Source organism: Hibiscus syriacus, unplaced genomic scaffold, assembly GCF_006381635.1.
Source record: "Hibiscus syriacus cultivar Baekdansim isolate YM2019G1 unplaced genomic scaffold, ASM638163v2 tig00110646_pilon, whole genome shotgun sequence".
Taxonomy (NCBI): Eukaryota; Viridiplantae; Streptophyta; class Magnoliopsida; order Malvales; family Malvaceae; genus Hibiscus; species Hibiscus syriacus.
In genome coordinates this window covers 369,616-389,277 of record NW_024062810.1, presented here as the reverse complement: position 1 = coordinate 389,277, position 19,662 = coordinate 369,616, and the positions used below count along the sequence as shown (strand labels likewise).

The 19,662-nt window shown below is 34.8% G+C and overlaps 1 pseudogene; it reads left to right on the top strand.

The window, feature by feature from the left end:
* The first annotated feature begins 549 nt into the window (after nt 1-549).
* LOC120136991 lies at nt 550-2,330 on the top strand (annotated as a pseudogene).
* The last annotated feature ends 17,332 nt before the right edge of the window (nt 2,331-19,662 follow it).

Sequence of the window (19,662 nt, the reverse complement as noted above, 5' to 3'; positions counted from 1 at the left end):
TTATAAGTCTCTGTGGATTCACCCTTATTTATCTTTACTACGTATTTCTTTATTATATATATTATTGAGAAGAATGAATTTATTTTTACATTTGTGAATCTACTTGCCTTGCTTATCAGCCCAAGCTTATAAACGAATCTTTGACGGGTCTTGCAAGCTACGCAATCTTCCATCGTAGTCTTTAGCTTCACTTTTCGTCTGAGATAAATACTATATAGAGAAAGGAAAGAGAAGCGTGGTTAAAGCTACAAGCCTGTGCATTCCTATCGCCTCCTTAATTCGGCTTCAACAATAACAATCAGTCAACAGTAGGCCCATTTATCCACCTAACATCGAGTTTGTACCTATTTGACTGTGATTTCTTCATGTGGGAAACAAGCTGTCAGCCCGTACCACTACAAATAGCCAACAAGGACATGCGATATAATGATATAAGTTACACTTCACTTAATCTTTAAATTAACTTCTTTTACCCTTCCCTTGCTTTCAAGGTATTTTGCTCTTAGATTGAGAGAGCTAGCTTTAGCTTTTTTTCTTCTCCTTTAGGTGTTTTTCCTCATTCTTTTAGTTAGACAGAGAAAGAGATAGATAACAATGGAGAAGCTGTCGGGGCTGAGCCACCTCTTCATGACAATCTTCCTCCACCTCTTCATGACAATCTTCCTCCACAACTTCGCCACCTTTATGGTGATTCCGGCCATAACGGATGTTACAATGGAAGCGCTTTGCCCTGGAAGAGATGAATGTTCCCTCTCCATTTACATCTCTGGATTTCAGCAAGCGGTAAAAAGCTCATAATGTCATTTTTTTTCAAACTTAAATTTTCTTATATATATATATATATTAAAACTTCAAACTTTTTCTTTGCAATCAATGGCGTTTCTCTTTGTCATCCAAAAGCAAAACTATTTAAGATGCGTTGCATTCAAGTTGTTAGAGTTCCGGTCTCAAATTTCTAATACCAGTTTACCCAGGAAAAAAAAAGAGAGCACATGGTTGAAGGTTTTGGTCGATCTCAAATGGAAACTTATTGTAATGCATAATTCTAACAAACTGTTATGTAACCGTTAGGAAGCAGAATCTACGTCCTATGATGATATCATATATGACAATCGCAAATAGTTAATTCTGTTTCGTCCCTCACTCAACGAAATTTCCCTTCAGTTTCAACATTCGAGGAGAAGCCTTTTTGCTCGTCTCCTTCCCACCTAGTATACGTGGACCAATGGCAAAGCCTCCTTCCACCTCGTACTTGATTTCCACTCATTTGTGTAGTTGTGTACCCTTTAAGTTCAACATCATAACGTAAGGTTTAAAGTTGAATGAACAATTGGATAAATATTGCTAGACTGTAATGAAATATTAGTAGTTGCTTAGTCTCTAAACCTTGTATTCTTTGTGTTTTGATGTTAATAATGATACGCGCATTTTAACTCTCTTTTTCATCTTTAACTTTAACAGGAATTTTCTTTAATTCATAGTGCCAATCACTATGTTTTCTAGAAGCAACATGTCATTTCCATTCATCTTTTAACTGTTGCCTGAATGATAATTCATGTAATTGAAAAATATTGACACTGATGAAAATTGCCACATCCCCATGCAAAAGAAAAACATGGATGAAGAGCTCAATCAAATCTCTACTGATCAGCCAGAGCCCCAGGAAACTTCCCCTGGGTTTCAGGGAAAACAATATTTTACGGAACTTTCAGTTATGCGTGCGAGTTAACATAGCACCTCACATCTTTGTTGGAATTGGATGTTCTGTCTTTTTACAAACCCATGGCCAATCAATCGGCCGTACTTTTTGTTTGTCTTCTTTACTGTGATTAGTATACGTACCTAACCTTACCTGCTTTAATTTTGGGTTAACACAAACAGTATTTTCATCCATTCATCCATTAACATAAAGTAGCACACGATCTATGTAGATTATTGGGCTTGGGTCCTTTTTGATGATGCCTTTAGTTGGAAATCTCTCCGATAAGTATGGAAGGAAGGCTTTGCTTACACTACCCATCACTCTACTATAATCCCATTAGGTAATTCCAATGCAAATCCATTATATATACATTTGATTTTCCTTCTTGTGTTGTGTATTTCTTAGTAAGAACACCCGCCATGTTTTTTATGCAGCCATACTGGCGTACAGCAGAACCAGTAGTTTCTTTTATGCCTATTACGTATTCAAGATTCTCACCGCCATGTTTTGTGAAGGAAGCGTCCACTGTCTTGCTCTTGCTTTTGCTTATGTGGTAAACCTCGCTTCAAGTGGGGCCTTGTCTAAGGTTTTCAGCATGTGCTGTGGGCAAGTTTTATACTAGGATAAATCCCCGTCTCTTGTCCGTTTCATACAGTGTCATGATTTCGTCACCCTTTAAATGTTTTCGACATGTCTCCAAAGCGTCCTCAATCCAATTTGAAAACTTAGTAAAAATGGTCTCCTAAGTGCCACAGATAGAGTGGACATAATCATTCTATATATTCTTGTGACCAGAGTGTCTACCGAATCTTATAAACTTTTATACACCTTGTCGTAACCCGGTTTTCGTCCGGGCACGAAAATTTTATTCGGCGGGAAAAGTGATATGAATAAATGGTTTTTAAAATGTTTTTGGAGTCGCCATCGGCCTTTTGGGTCAGGTAGGTCGAATACCTAAAAATTATCTTTTAAAAGAGTTTTTAAGAAAACATTAGTTAAAAGATAAACTGGCATGCTTTTTAACCAAAGATTCGTTCTTTTTAATAATAAAAAGGGATTCGTGGTCGATTACGTTTGGGGAAGGATTAGCACCCACACAACGCCCAAAATTGGTACTTATTAATTATAAATTGTCTCTATTATTAAAAATTCAAAGATATATTTAATTTATAATCATGTTATTTCAAATTTATTAATATAATTTAAAGAAAATATATTAATATATATATATATATATATATATATATATATATTTAAATAACATATTTATTTATTTAGAAATATCAGAAAATTACTTTTAGGTACTTTAAGACAGCTCTTTCTTTTGATATAAAAAAGTAAATAAATAATAATAAAAAATTATTTTAATATAGTAATATATTTATTTATTTAAAAATATTAGAAAAGGGCTTCTAATTGTTTTAAGACAACTCTTTCCTTCAATATTTAAAAATAAATGAATAACTAAAACATAATAATAAAATAAAATTAAACATATCTAGTTCATAAATAGGATTTTTATTTCATAGAAAACAAATAAAACAAATAAATAAATATTATTTATTATATATATATTTATATGACTAAGATAATAATTAAATAATAATTAAAGCAATAATTGAAATATAAAAGTAATAATATTGTAAATAAATAATGATTAAAATAAAATAAATTAAAAATATAGTGTTAAAATGTAGAATATTTAAACTTAGTACTCTATTTCAAAATATCATAAAATCCAGAGGTCTACAGTGTAATTTAGCCTTAATAATATATACGGGATTAAAATGTAAAATATTAAAACTTACAACTTATAATTTGAAATATTAATATAATATGTATATTAATAATATAATTAATCCTTAATTCTAAATATATACATAAACATATAATTAGTGGCGAGAATATAAATAAAATAAAATTAAAAAACCAATTTAAAAAGACATATAAGTTGATTTTAGTGACTAAAATGGAAGTTTATAAACTTCTGGTGACTGCGTGTATGGTTTAACCATACGAGAATTTACACAAATACCCCTCCACCAAAACGACGTCGTTTGGTGGAGGGTATTTGAACCCAAACGGCCGGCCCTTCGGGCCAGTCTCTCATTTTCTTCTTTTTTTTATTCTCTCTCTCTAACTGAGAGAGTTTAGAAACTCTCTCGCTTCTCTCTTGTTTTCCCTCACCGGAGGGAATTCCGGCAGCTGTCTGCCTCCGTGTTCCGGTGCCAGTCACCGCCGCCGGCCACCACCTATGGTGGCCGAAAAATTAAAAATATACTCAAAATGAAGCTCTGAACCTCCCCTGGCCGAATCTGACCTCTTTTTCCCTTAAATAGCCCCGAAATTACCTAGATCTACAGAAATACCCACGGTATTTCGGTTTCTTTGGCGGTGTGTGTGGAGATTCTGACGACGGCGTAGCTTCCTCGGTGGTAAGTTTTCTCGTCTTTTTCTCTTTTCTTTAGATACATAGTTGTCTGGGATCGTTGGTGTAGTTCTTGCTCTCGTGGTGTCTCATCTCTTCTCTTCTTCTGTTTGCAGGGGAACTGAGGCTTTATAGCCTCGGTGTGGCTCTCGTCGGACCGGTCCAAAGGATGAAAGGCTCGGTGAGTCACCAAAGCTATGCTGATGACTCACCATAGAGGCGACGTGGACGGTCGGTGTCAGGCAGCCAAGCTTCTGGAGTGTTCGTCAGAGGCGTCGTGGCAGTACTGAAGCGTCGACAACGGCTGGACGAGACATCTGGCTTGGGCTTCTGGAAGCAGCTGGAGGTGTGGGGCGGCTGAAGCTTGGAGCGGCGTCATGGCCCTAGGGTGATGATACCCTAGGGTTCCATCTGGAACCTCCTGTGGACCGTTGGATCAAGGCTAGATCCAACGGCTGAAAAGAGATGGCGGCTGACTGAGATGATACAAACCCTAAATTTGGTTTAGGGTTTATCTAGATCCGAGTTGGGCTTGTATCTGATTGGGCCTGGGCATGTAAACTGGGCTGGGTTGATTTGTAATTGGGCTCCGGGTTTTGGGCCTGCAATGTATTAAAATTAATTAATTATTTAATAATAATAATATAATATAATAAAACAAAATAATAATAATAAATAAAATAAATGAAATAAAAACTAGTGTTACCCATCTTTGTTCATTCTTGTGTTAACAAGAATATGAAAAAGACGAAAAGACAATAAGTTTTTTTTTTCATTTGACTTCACTTGATTATGATGGAAATGTTGAACAAGTTCTTTTTTTTTTGGGATTAGTTCTTCTCATTATGAACTTTTCCACTAGGGATGACAATTTATCTCCTTCTATGATGCAATCTAGCAAATAGTTGACCAAATTCTTCTCTTTCAGATGAGTTCTTCTCATTATGAACACTTCTGGCAATGTTGATGTTGATCTATCTCCTTCTGTGATAGAATCATGCAAAAGGTTGAACAAGTTCTTCTCATTATGAACTTCTTCTTCCTTTTTCAGATGAGTTCTTCTCATTATGAACTCTCTCTGGAAAAGTTGATCCATCGAGTGATGAATTCAAACAAAAAGTTGAACAAATTCTTCTCATTATGAATTTCTTCTTCCTTCTTCAGACGAGTTCTTCTCATTATGAACTCTACTTGGCAATGTTGATCCATCAAAAGATGAATTTAAACAAAAGGTTGAACAAATTCTTCTCATTATGAACTTCTTCTTCCTTCTTCAGATGAGTTCTTCTCATTATGAACTTTCTCTGGAAAAGCTGATCCATCGAGTGATGGATTTGAGCAAAAGGTTGAACAAGCTCTTCTCATTATGAACTTCTTCTTCCTTCTTCAGATGAGTTCTTCTCATTATGAACTCTTCCGGCAATGTTGATCCATCGAGTGATGAATTCAAGCAAAAAGTTGAACAAGTTCTTATTATTATGAACTTCTTCTCCTTCTTCAGATGAGTTCTTCTTATTATGAACTCGACCTGGCAATGCTGATCTATCGAGTGATGAATTCGAGCAAAAAGTTGAACAAGTTCTTCTCATTATGAACTTCTTCTTCTTTCTTCAGATGAGTTCTTCTCATTATGAACCCTTCTGGAAATGTTTTAAGAAAAAAAACATTCTGCACTGTAGGGCTTACAGCTGACCCGAAGGTTTTGAAAACATCAAAAAGCTCCCGAAGGCTTTTTGGAAACATCATGCACTCTAGGACTTACAGATGTGAGAAATAGTTTACTAAGTAAGAAACTATGAAAATTGTTTTCTTACTATTCAACAATTTCATTTTTAAAAAAGATTAAATGAGAAACTATGAAAATCGTTTTCTCATTATTTTTGAAAATAACATGTTGATTGGGTAACATGCCCCAATCTCAAGATAATGTTCATTCTTGTGGATTGCGTCCATCTCTCCTTCAGATGTTTGCATAATTCTTGTATTTGAGGTTTTGAATTCTATCTTCTTCTTGTAAGGTATTTTCCATCATGAATCTTCTTTTTCATATGAAAATCTGAAAAAACCTTATGTTTGAATGCAATCAAATGTATCAATGTAAAGCATTGTCTATTGTGCAAATGATGTTCTTATAAATGGATGAATGTTGATGGAATCTTCATTTGACTTTTAAAGTGGTGAACTCGGTCTTCATTCACCTCATCATTTATTTTCAGGGTTACCTCTGGAGTGTAGCAACTTATGCTATCAAGCTTTCATTTCTGAAAAATCATCTGATCAATATGCATTGTATCTTCTTTGCTTCATTTAAGCCTCAGAAGAAGTTTTTCATTTGTGGAACTCTTGCCGTAGTCAGAACTATGACTTTGATGCCCCATTTTGTCTTTGGTAACACCGGCTTTCTTTGTCTGGACTTGTGTAGAAATCCAATAAAGCTTTCATCTTTGAAAAAAGAATCTATCATCTTTGAAAAGTGTAGATGTATATATGCATGACTCAGTAGGGATTAATTAGGAGAGTAGAGTCTGTTCTAATTTAACTCTTGAAACACATCACAAGGAAGATTTATTCCAATTCCTTTCATGTCTCTACATATAATCAGATCTCGAATAAGGCAACTTGGACCATATCATGTCGAGATGCTTAACAACAACCTGTCGTTCAACCTTAGTTGGCTCAACTAGTTTCTTGTTAAAATTTCAGCTCTCCTTCTGTGGAAAGAAATCTGCATCATATCTCATTTCTAATCTTGGGGTTGAAGAAGACAGACTTCATCTTGTATCAATAAAGTAAAACCATATGATAATAACATTGGTTCAACACCATAATCACTGGTTCATAAAACATTTGACAACACACTCTTCATCTCCTGTGGCTTCTACTCGAATTGCTGGTCAATGAAGCTCTTTGCATGGTGTTCAAAGTTTTTGTATGATGTCACAAGACTACTTGAGAACAAAACTCAATGGGAATACAAGTGAAATGTTGGTGTGTTTCATGACCAAAACTTGATCAAATTCACAAAATATGCTAGTGTCGAACTGAATAAGAGACACTAATTGATCTTGATATCATCTCAGGCAAAGGCAAAAGTGATATTGATCACGCTTTCTTCTGTAATGAGTGATGTAAGAAGTAGAAACACACCCACTATAAGATCCATGTATGGAAAGATATCCATAGAATTCTTGATGCTGGGGATGAAACACACATGATAAACCAAATAGATGAAAACTCAGTCCAGTCTAACTAGCAATGATAACCCCAGTAACATCAGGAAAGAGCAATATACATGAGCTTCTCTCTTCAATGTCATCAAGTAAACAAAACTGATGTGAAGAACAGCTTCGTAACCTCAACAGTATGGTTGAAACTAACTGACAGGAATCTCAAAGAAATATTTTCAATTATCAGTAACACACAAAAGGCCAAATTCAAAGTTTGAGGTCTCGAGGAACTGATCCTTGGATTGAATGGTCTACAAGGGGACCATCTTTATTCATGCAACCGTGATGTAGCTTAACAAAGAACACACTGTCATGTGACACATGGTTTAAGAAGATTGGGTATTTGAACCCATACTTGCTGAATAAATATTTATTCAGCAACAGGACCCTAATTCAACTGCCTGATGAACGAAGCAATTATGTGTAGTCAGATTGACTGTTATTGTTTCACCATTTTCATTCTTTATATCTTTCTATCTCATTGGAAATATCTGCTCAAGTCAATGATTTTTAACACATGATGATGTGGGCCTTCAGCATACCCCAGCATTTGCTAATACAAATATTCAAAAATGCATCAACAATCCTAATTCTGATTGAAATAGGCTTTCAGCCTGCCCTATCATTTGCTTCTTACTGATCTGAGCCTTCAAAATGCCCCAACATTTATTGATACAGATGTTAAAAGTGTGCTCAACATTACTTCTTTTTTAGATGAGCCTCCAAGAATGCCCAAATATTCATATTGTTGTGAGCCTTCAAAATGCCCCAATATTCTATTTCTGGTTGAAATGGGCCCTCAAGATGTCCCTCTAGATCTGTCTGATTCACTCTCAATGTATGTTTGACTGAAATGTCATGATCCCCTCGAGGTCCAATTTTGACAATGAACTGTTGTAGGTACTTGTAGCTTTATTCGTGCCCCAAATCTGTTTATCTTGAATACTCTCATTCTGGTGTCACTAAACAGTAGTACTGTCAAGTAACTGGAGAAATTCTCTTCATGTTGTCACAAACTTAAGAAGTACTCAATCATTATGACAGAAACTTCTGAGATATGTGTCTTCTGAATGAGGTGACCATTTTTTGTATCTGGAGGGATTTAGTCAGACAGAGCAGTATAAATAGCTTGGTAATCTGTTCCAGGCTGACACAGTGGCTTATCATCTTTCAGTGAAGGCCATCTCTGAAATATACTTTTCTGTGGGAGAGAAACCAATTTATACGAACAGTAATCTGATGCAATAGCAAGACTACATATACAGTGGTACAGGCTCATCAAAAATCCACACCCATGCAACATGTTGATTCTGATAACAACTCATCTGATTATGAGCAATCTTTCAGGATGATTTCAAAGATATTGATAGTTCTTCTGATACCGAGGAAATCCTGAATTCTGATTCTGATAAGGAGAATAAACTGTTATACTTGACGAAAATGGGATTCTCAGAGGCTGAGGCTTCAATAATCATGGAGAGATGTGGTCTGGATTTATCAATTGCAGAATTGACAGATTTTATATGTGCTGCTTAAATGGCTAAGGCTGCTGATGCACTTCTTTCAGGAGAAGATAGGAAGTCATTATGCAATGACCCCAATTACAAGAAAAGATAAAACTCGGGCTATGATTTTTGGAAAAGGAAGAAGCAGAGGAAACTTGAAAAAAGCTTATTAATGAAGACGATTATGCAGTTCATCTTTTAAATCTAATGATTTGTTTTGGGGTTTCTACCGAACCAGATCAGATAACTCAAAGAACACTTCCAGAAGATTCTATTAAGCCTCCTTATTTCTACTACGAGAACATGGCACTTGCTCCAATTGGTGTTTGGACCGAAATGTCACGGTACTTATACGATGTAGAGCCATAATTTGTAGATCCGAAGTATTTTCATGCTGCTACACTAAAAAGGGGCTATATTCATAATCTGCCAATTGAGAACAGATTTCCTCTTATCTTGTTTTCTCCACGCACTATACATGATATTTTTCCATTGAAAAAGAAATGATGGCCTTCATGGTATCCAAGAACAAAGTTGAACTGTTTATAAACATGTACAGGAAGTGCCAAATTAACAGAAAGGATCTGTAAGGCTCTTGAAGCTTATGACGATGAGCCACCTTCGAGTGTCCAGAAGTATGTTCTTTATTAGTGCTGAAAATGGAATCTGGTATAGGTTGGAAGGAATAAAGTTACTCCACTTGAACCTGATGAGGTGGAAATGCTTCTAGGTTTCCCTAAAAACTATACATGAGGAGCTGCTAGAGACAAGTTCCCCAGTGATATCAATGTCATGTCTCTTTTCTCTGGAATCAGTGATGCAGAGGTTACCTTCTACTGTCTTGGCATACTTTTGAAAACAAATGTGTAAGAACTGAATTATGATCGGTTGGAGCAATTGTTGAGTAGATTTGGAAATTTTGACCTTGTTGTCGATAGCATCCAGTGTAACAACCTTACTGGAAGAAATAAACATCATTGGGATGGGCTTGAAGATTTTGTTGGTGTCTTTTCTTGCACTGAATGCTACAGTGACTGCCTCTTCTGCTGCTTTAAGATACTCACTGCTATATCCCACTATTCCCGAACCATGGAAAGGTTTAATTGATAGTAAAATTGGTTATCTCAACTTTTAGAATCCTGTAACCAATGTTACCCCAGATGAAAGGTCTATAAGCGTAGGATTTGTTCCAATGTCTTATTCTGTGCCATAAATTTTCAAATCCAAGTTCAACAATCTTCTGAAGGACATAATGGATATAATCCTAACTATGAAAATGATCAGCATGGAAGAAGTAACAACGATACATCAAGATCTGAACCAGTATCACAGTATAACCAGAGTGCAAGTAGTGACTTGTTCATTCTCATAATACACCTTAATGGTACTTATAGCTCTGTGATGTAAACTTCTAGAGAATGTGGATTGATGGCTGGGGAAAATAATTTGTCTGGTGATGCTTATCGACCTCAGCATGAGATAAGTGATAATCTTTCTTTATGGATTGCTAATGATGTCACAGGAGAGCGTTACAAGTTCAATTCTCCAGACTTTCTGGCTTCTTGGTCCACTTGCTTTCAAGAAAGTGAAATGCTTCATCATTCTGGCCTCGTTCATTCTTTTTCTACAACAGAGGTAGAATAAGCATCAATTGCTTCAAAGACCTTCCTCGTTTGAGACTGTCCTGTTTGAAAATGTTTTTTTCTCCTTTCTTTATCGAAGAATGAAAGAATTTTGCAAAGTAATGCCCTTCTCAGGTTCACGATAGAATCAATTCATAAACAATGAGTTTAATGAATATCAAATAATTCAACTACACTTTTAAATCATTCAAAAATCATAGTCCTATGGCAAGTGTCAAAATTATTGACTGTTTTAGAGTATAGGTTGATTCATGTAAAGTAAGGTCTCTGAGGTTAATCCAACATATATGTCTCTTTGGGCTTCCATTATCTTGAAGAAATGGTTGTTATGCTCATCTTGTAGAGATACTTCTTTATTCCAGACTCTCAGGAACATCTTTGGGATGTGTGGTGCTGCATTAAGAGCTTAAGATCGTCTCTTATGTCGTTGTTGCATCATTCAATATTCGAGCTGCCTTTTTAGGTTTTCAACTCGAATCCTCCTTTGGTTTCAAGATGTTATTTAAAAATTTACATCTTGAACCCCCCTTTATCATTTTTCATATCATGCATTAAAGATTTTAAAAACCAACTTTTGCAAATAAAAATCAATCTTGAGAGGCGGAATGAAATCTGAAGATATTCTCTTTCACTTAGAAATCCATGTATGATTAGAATGGACTTTTCAGGTACGTAACGTAGGCCATGGCTTATGGTTACGAAAGAAAGGGATAAAAAGGCCCAAATAAGTGTTTAAAGGTAATCAAACTGTTAGGATTTTCAGAAGCTCGAATCGACAACCGAAACGGTTTGCAAAGAGGGGTCGGAATGGTTTTGTGTTTAGGGAGTAAGGAGATTGAAAAATAGAGAATTGCACAGCGATTTATAGTGGTTCGACTTTCTCAATCAAAGTCTACGACCACTACCTTAGCTCCTCACCATGGATTTTCCAACAAATTCACTAATTTGTTCTTTCTTTTGAGGATAATGAGTAACCTTACAAACTCCCTAGTTTTTCCGGGCTAAACTAGAACCTTTCCCTAGCTTTTACACGGGATAAGCTAGAACCTTTCCCCTTTACAAAATGATAAGAAATGTAAACAAGAAAACTTCTCTAAGGTAGGTGTTTACAAGATTGAGCTCACAAGAACAAAATATTTACAAGAGAAAGATGAAATAAAAATGAAAAACTCTTCTCTTGTGTTTGATTGCTTGGATAGTTGTTCTCTTTCTTCTTCAAGTGTCCTTAGCTTGTATTTATAGCTTGGAATGTGTTTGAAGTCATATCTAGCCGTTGGGGATGTTTTGGAGCCGTTTGGGAATGATTTTTCTGCAAAAATAGGCTGCCCAGAATGGGGGGAATCGGTACCCCTTCATAGGGAATCGATACCCCTTCATAATATTCAAATATTATGACCGTTGGGGTGATGAACAGTGAGGGAATCGGTACCCCCTTGGGGGGAATCGGTTCCCCTTTTACATACTAGAATTTTTGAGCCTCGGGTTACTGTTCAAATAGTAAATTACTATTCATAAAAACATTTTTGTGCTCAATTTTAAATTAAAAGAACTTTGAATTATTTTTGTAAATTTTGAATAAATTCAATTAAGTCCAAATACATTTTGTAAATTCAATTCAAGTCCAAAAACCATTTTGCCTTAAATTGTTATATCGAAACATAGTTCAACAATCTCCCCCTTTTTGATATAACAAAACATTTGAAAATTTGTTTTTGGCAAAAACTCCCCTTTAATAAAAATATTTAATGAAAAAGATACTAGTCCCTTTTTCATTAAAAAATTGAATTTTTCAAACTAAACTTCTCCCCCTTTTTGTTATATCAAAAATAATTCGATCTTTGAAGTTTAAAATAACTATGGAGAGTAAGTAGTAAATTTTACATTTTAAAAAATCATTTGAAAAATCAAAGCTCCCCCTCAATAAATACATTCCAAATAAAATTTAGCTTTAAGAACAAGACACTTAAACAAAATTGAATTTCAACAAAGAATAACAAACATATTAGTAGCACATGAAATTCAATATATCCAAGACTAAAATACTTTATGCAATACCAATTGTTGAAATTTGATATCAATATCAATTGTTAAAATTAAGTGCATATGCATAAAGTTTTCCAAAAATGCTATGCATTTGAAAATTTTGATATCAATTGTTAGAGAGATATCATTTTCATTTAAACAACATGCATAAACATTCAAATTTAGGCCAAAAATTAAAATTTATAAAATCAAAGTATTTTGAAATTTGATATCAATTGTTAGAGAGATATCATTAGCATTTAAAACTAATTTTGACCAAAATTCATTATGATGAACTAAAAATTCTCAAAAATAAATGTTCATCATAATCATCTTTTCAACATACATGAGACTAAAACAATGATGCATAATCATTTAAAACCAAAACTCATGCATGCTTAAAATCAAATGAGCAACCAAATAACCTAAATTAAAAGCATTAAGCTTAGAGGTTACCCATTCCTTTCTCAAGTGTGGCTAGAGCATCTTGAATATCATCACTCTTATCATCATTACTCCCACACACCTACAAGAGACATTTAAGTAGATTTTGGTATCCAAATTGCTTTTGGATCCTTGGACGTTAGTTTCAATGCCCCTTGTTCCTTTCAGAACCCATACTTGCCTAATTTTAAAACGTTTTCCTTTCTTCAAAGGACAAGTATGTTCCAAATGACCATGATAATGACAATGTGAGCATATTGTCATTATTGAACTAAATGAATTATTTAAAATGATTTCTTTTTCTTTTGTTAAGCATTCAAGCTTAACTTTTAAATCAAAATTTTGTTTTCCAAAACTATCAATTTTGTTTTTGAAAGCTCTAAATCCTTTTTCAAAATTTCATTTTGGCTTTCAAAATCTATTTTTGTTTTCAAAAGAAAATCATTTTCAATTTTAAATTTTGAAATCATTTTCTTATATTTGGAGTTCATGGTCTCAAACTCCGAATATAACCTATTAAAAGCATCTTGTAACTCATCAAATGCATATGAATTAAGTTCATTTGAGTTATAAGATACCTCGGGCTCTTCATAACCCATTAGAGAAACCACCTTTGTTGGTTCTTCTTTATTGTTTCCATGGATTTCCTCGAGCTTATTCCAAAGCTCCTTGGAACTTGAACATGAAGAAACCCCTTCATAGATTTCAGGACCAAATGCACAAAACAACATGTGCATGGCCTTGGCATTAAGTTGAGATTTCTTTCGTTCTTTGTCACTCCGCTTCTTCTCCTTCTTCTTTGGAGAAGAGTAGCCATTCTCGATTATCTCTCATGCATCAAGATCATTAGATTGGATGAATACCTTCATTAATTTCTTCCAATGATGATAGTTGTCTCCATTGAAGTATGGAGGCTTATCCGTTGGTAGGGAGTCTTCCATGTGGAACGAGCCGGAGGTGGAAACCATCTTCTCGGTTGTGTCAGGAATTGGTAGAGCTTCTTCTAGGATCGTCTCAAGGTGGTTAAACCTTCTTAACGAGTTAGGCTCTGATGCCAATTGTTAGGATTTTTAGAAGCTCGAATCGACAACTGAAACGGTTTGCAAAGAGGGGTCAGAACGGTTTTGTGTTTAGGGAGTAAAGAGATTGAAAAATAGAGAATTGCACAGCGATTTATAGTGGTTCGACTTTCTCAATCAAAGTCTACGTCCACTACCTTAGCTCCTCACCAAGGATTTTCCAATAAATTCACTAATTTGTTCTTTCTTTTGAGGATAAAGAGTAACCTTACAAACTCCCTAGTTTTTCCGGGCTAAACTAGAACCTTTCCTTAGCTTTTACACGGGATAAGCTAGAACCTTTCCCCTTTACAAAAGGATAAGAAATATAAACAAGAAAACCTCTCTAAGGTAGGTGTTTACAAGATTGAGCTCACAAGAACAAAATATTTACAAGAGAAAGATGAAATAAGAATGAAAAACTCTTCTCTTGTGTTTGATTGCTTGGATAGTTGTTCTCTTTCTTCTTCAAGTGTCCTTAGCTTGTATTTATAGCTTGGAATGTGTTTGAAGTCATATCTAGCCGTTGGGGATGTTTTGGAGCCGTTTGGGAATGATTTTTCTGCAAAAATAGGCTACCCAGAATGGGGGGAATCGGTACCCCTTCATAGGGAATCGATACCCCTTCATAATATTCAAATATTATGACCGTTTGGCTGATGAACATTTTTTGTGCTCAATTTTAAATTAAAAGAACTTTGAATTATTTTTATAAATTTTGAATAAATTCAATTAAGTCCAAATACATTTTGTAAATTCAATTCAAGTCCAAAAACCATTTTGCCTTAAATTGTTATATCGAAACATAGTTCAACACAAACCAAGGATCAATTTATTCTGATGCCTTCACCTTGCCTTGCTTAATTTGGATCTGCTTTGTTGGGAATTTTCCATCATCTGGATCCCTCTAGAGTGCCAAATTTTGGATTTTTTACATTTTCGCATATCTCCAGTATTTCTTGCTCTTCTTTTTTGTACTTGATCAACCTTGTAACTTGAGGCTCAATAAGTCACCCATCTTGATTCAATTTTCCTTTTTTTTCCTTTTTGTTTTTTCTTTCTCTTTTTGTTTTTTCCTTCTTCTTTCTTTGCTGGATGAGTATAATACTTCAATTGCTTTGAGCACCTCCTTTTCCTTTTGTATTTTGGAAATTTTCCATTATTCTTGATTGGAATGATATTCAAGCACTTTATATTTGACATACCTTGTAGTTCAAAACTTTCTTGACTTCATTCAAACTTGTCTTCGTAATAAAACTATATTGACAATCTTTATTCTTGTGAGCCAATATCCTTTACCTTTCCCCCCCAATGTGGAGAGTGATCCTTGGTTAGGGTTGAATCAGAAGAAAAATCATTCAGGCTCAAGTGGGGACAACAAAGGATATATATATATATATATATATATATATATATATATATTTAAAAGGATAAATGAAACAATGCCGTTCGTCATCTCATACACAGAAACCTTTGTAAAAAGAGGTATCCACAGGGGGGTGAATATTCAAGATTAATTTTATTTACATGAAAAAATGTAATTAATGCATGATATATTTATTTCAATCAATCATTTTTTCCTTCTTCTTTTGAGTATGTCCCAATCACTCAAAATTATCTTCGATAAGTTGGTCCATGATGCCTCATCTCGTCTCTTCTTGCAGGAAGATTCCCGGATAATTGAAAGTTTGGTTCTTTTGAGGTTTTTTTGGGTTTATGATGGTTTTGTATTTGGAAGGAAAAATGTGTGACTTATGAAGTCATGTATATGGTGGAATGTAGTATCATCAATCAATTCTACCCGAGAAGATAAACATCTAGAGTGAGTGTCTCAAAAACAGGTAGAGACATTTCTTCAGAGTCTCAGATAGTTGTAGTGTCAGAATTTGGTTTTGGTACGGGTCGAGTAATTGGCGTTGGATGGGATATGGAAGATATAATTTTACCACTTGCTAAAGATCTATAACTCTTGAAAAATTAAAAGAATATTTAATCTACTTGATACTCAATAATCTCAAGGTTAAAACTTGATTCCTTGCTCATAACCATAAAAGCAACACACATTTATTTATTGCACAAAAAGCGGAGAAAGGAACAAAAAACAAGTTCAAACAAGATGCTGAAAATAGAAAGGTACTATAGTGGTAGATAACACTTCCACTTATTTATCTATCATGCTTCATTACTCCTCTAATGTTGGGTATGTAATAGGATCAGGGTCATTGTCCTCATTTTCCCCCTCATTTCTTGATCATTTATTGTGTCAAAACCCCTTTATCAACAAGCATCTTAATTTCTTTTAACAGTGGCCTATAATTTCCTGTAGAATGCCCCTTTACCCCCAAGTGGAAATTACAAACACTATCTTGATCATAGCTATGAGCATAAGGGTTTGATGTCACTTTAGTTGGTCTTGGTGTGATGTATTTGACCTTTAATCAAATGTGGGTACAAGTCTGAAATAGAGGTTTGGAATACCTCCAAAGTATTTCTTGATCGCATGACTTTCTTTGGTCGATCCGAATAACTATTTGCTCCTTTTCTTTTGCAGTTGCGGGGATTTTGGATGCGACACTCATTCACATCATCGGCTTTAGCTCTCTGATCAATTGGGCTCTTAGATGTGACTTTTGAGTTTTCTTCACTGATTACATTCTCAATTAAATCTCCACTTGTCACAAGATTCTTGAATTCCTTCGTCGGATTTGCTTGCATTAACTCGCAGAAAGGAGCGGGAATGGAATCCCGAAACATATGTGATATCTCTTCTTCTAACATGGGAGGTTGAACTTGTGCTGCCACTCCTCTCCATCTTAAAGCATACTCTTGAAATCTTTCATTGTTTTCTTTTTTACTCTTCGAAGATCCATACGTGTTAGAGTTAAGCCTTTAACATACCGATATTGTTCCAAAAATGCATCAGCTAAATCAACCCATCTCTTGATCTGTTCTTGGGTCAACTGATTGTACCATACTACTGCTGGGCCAACGAGGCTATCATGGAAAGAGTGAATTAACATATCATCAGAACTTAAATATCCTTCCATTTTTCTGCAAAACATTCTCAAATGGATTAAAGGACAACTGGTTCCATCATATTTTTCAAAATTTGGCATTTTGAAATCATGGGGAATAACCAAATCTGGAACCAAGCTGAGCTCTCTTGCTTCTAATTCTTTGTGATGGGCACTAATATCTTTCATGTTTTTAATTGCTTTCTCCGCCCTATTGACTCTCTCCTCATATTGTGAATAATTAATGAGGCTATTTTTTGGGTTCGAGTGGGATGCCCCAGGGTATATTATCTTTCTCGACTCTTCAATCTGATAGCACGGTTTCTCTTTAGCAGTTATCTCTTCTTTAGCAGATGCCACACACTGAATAATTTGATTTGATCCATCTAGTACTGAATCTGATGCTTCTTTCATTTTATCCTGAGGTAACCATATCAATTATTCTGGCCACTGATCTTGTAGTCCCTCATAAGATTGCTCCATTATTTTCATGATGATGGTATAGTAAAATGAATGAATGATCTTGATTTTACTGTTACAAAATCTTTCATTAATTATTTACATGTTTTTATAATTAATGTATATAACAATACTAAAAAAATGTAATGTAAATGCGAAAATGCATAAATGCAAAAATAAGAATGCAAACTGTGTAATGCAAAGATGTAAAAAGTAAGAATACAAAATGGAAATGCACATATACAAAATGTAAATGCATGTATGAAAAGGTGTTACTCAAGAGTGATAATCTTAGAACATATTTCATTGAACACAAAAGTTTCGGTACATCAAACAAAACTTTTACATGTAAGGGACAACTTTCACTCCTAACTTCTCTATTTCCCTTAAAAGCCAAACTAACTTCCACTCATACTCAGGTGTGGAGTTATCCATCTATTTTAATTCTCTCGTGAAGCCAGCTATGTCCACCAGCTTATGAGCTACATTGTTTGCTTGAGCAGTAATTTCCTTCGTGACATTGTCTTTTTCCTTCATCTTTTGCATTAACTCTCGGGTTTGTAAACAATGTTGTTCATTTTTTTGTGAGAGATTCTTTATGTTCAAGAAGTTCTCGTACAAGATCTCCATAATCATCTAAACATTTCTTCAATGTTTTGTTCTTGGCCATAGTGGCTTTTAATTCAGTATCGATCTCAAGTTGATGAATCTGATATGATGTTTCCATATTGGTCATAGCACTATTCAACCTTTGATTGTCGACTTGATATTTTCTCGATTCCATGACAGTTGTATTGAGTCTTTCTTCTGCAACTCGTAAATCATGAGAAAACCTCTTGGCTCGTCCTTCATTTATATTGTAATTCTTTTTCAGTTTGGTGACCCCTGTTATCCACTCTTCTGGGGTGTTTCCTATGCCAGCATTTTGAAAGGCTTGACTGATCTTCTGGAAATCTTCCTGCATGGTTTCCATTTTGGTGCTCAATTTATCGTTTTCAATCTTCAAATGACGTATTTGAGCCTCAAACCTCAGCAAATCTTCTTCTTTCTGGGCGCCCCTACTGATACTCTTACCTTTGAAGACTTTTGGTATTAATCTAGCAGGACCTTCAGTTACCAAACTAGGTCGATCCTTTATCATAAATTGTAAGGTTCCATGATCCAAAAGACTTTGGACTCGACGTTTGAAGGCAAGATAATTCTCAATAGTATGTCCTTGAGCTCCGGCATGATACTTACAGTAAACGTTGATGTCATACCAATTCGGATACGGAGGTTGGAATGGTTTTATGTAGTATGGAGCCACTTCTTGTGCTTCAAGTAGTTTTTCATACAACTCTTTATATGATATAGGGATACCATCAAAATAAAAACCACCTTTTGTCTTGGATTGAACCTGAGTTTTAGACATCGGGTGTAGACTAAACTTCATCGATTTCAGATTATATGATTTCTTCTCATCTCTGGGAGCTTTTACAGTTGTCACCATTTCCTGAATATCTCCAGACAACTTGTAAATAATGATTGTCTGCAACTTCTTAAATTTGGTTAGGATAAGAAGTCCCTTGCATATATGAAATTGTAGGATTATCTTCATTAAGCTTTCTTTCTTTCTGTGCAGGGATCTCTTCTCCTTTGGCCAAAACAGATATTCTATCCATCATCTTGGATATCTGCTCTCTTATTTCTTGTATCTCCTTTTTCTCTTCAATGGGCATACGATCTTTGGGTGCATAGCTCTCTTCTATCCTCGGAGTTCCCTCGGGATGTCATTCCTTGAATACGTCATAGTTTGTTCGATCATAAAACTTTTTGTCCATTTATGATTTCTTTCCAATTTGATGAACAATCTTTCAAGTCAACACCTTTTGGTTATGCCATGATCATGCAATGCAGACGAAAGAAATCAATATAAACAAGTTAGAGCAAAACAAAATGTATGAAAAATAACAATGGGAAGGAAAAAATAAATTGGTTAGTACCAAGAAAGATTCTATCTATCAAGGTATATAATGTATCCTAACCTCATGCTTTTTAGTTCCATGCTTTGTTTGGAAAAATTAACCTAACCGCATGATTTCTAGTTCGCATGCATTTATTCAGAAAAAGGAAAAAATCAAATAAATTAAAAAGACAAAAAGTTAGAACTTATTTCTCCTT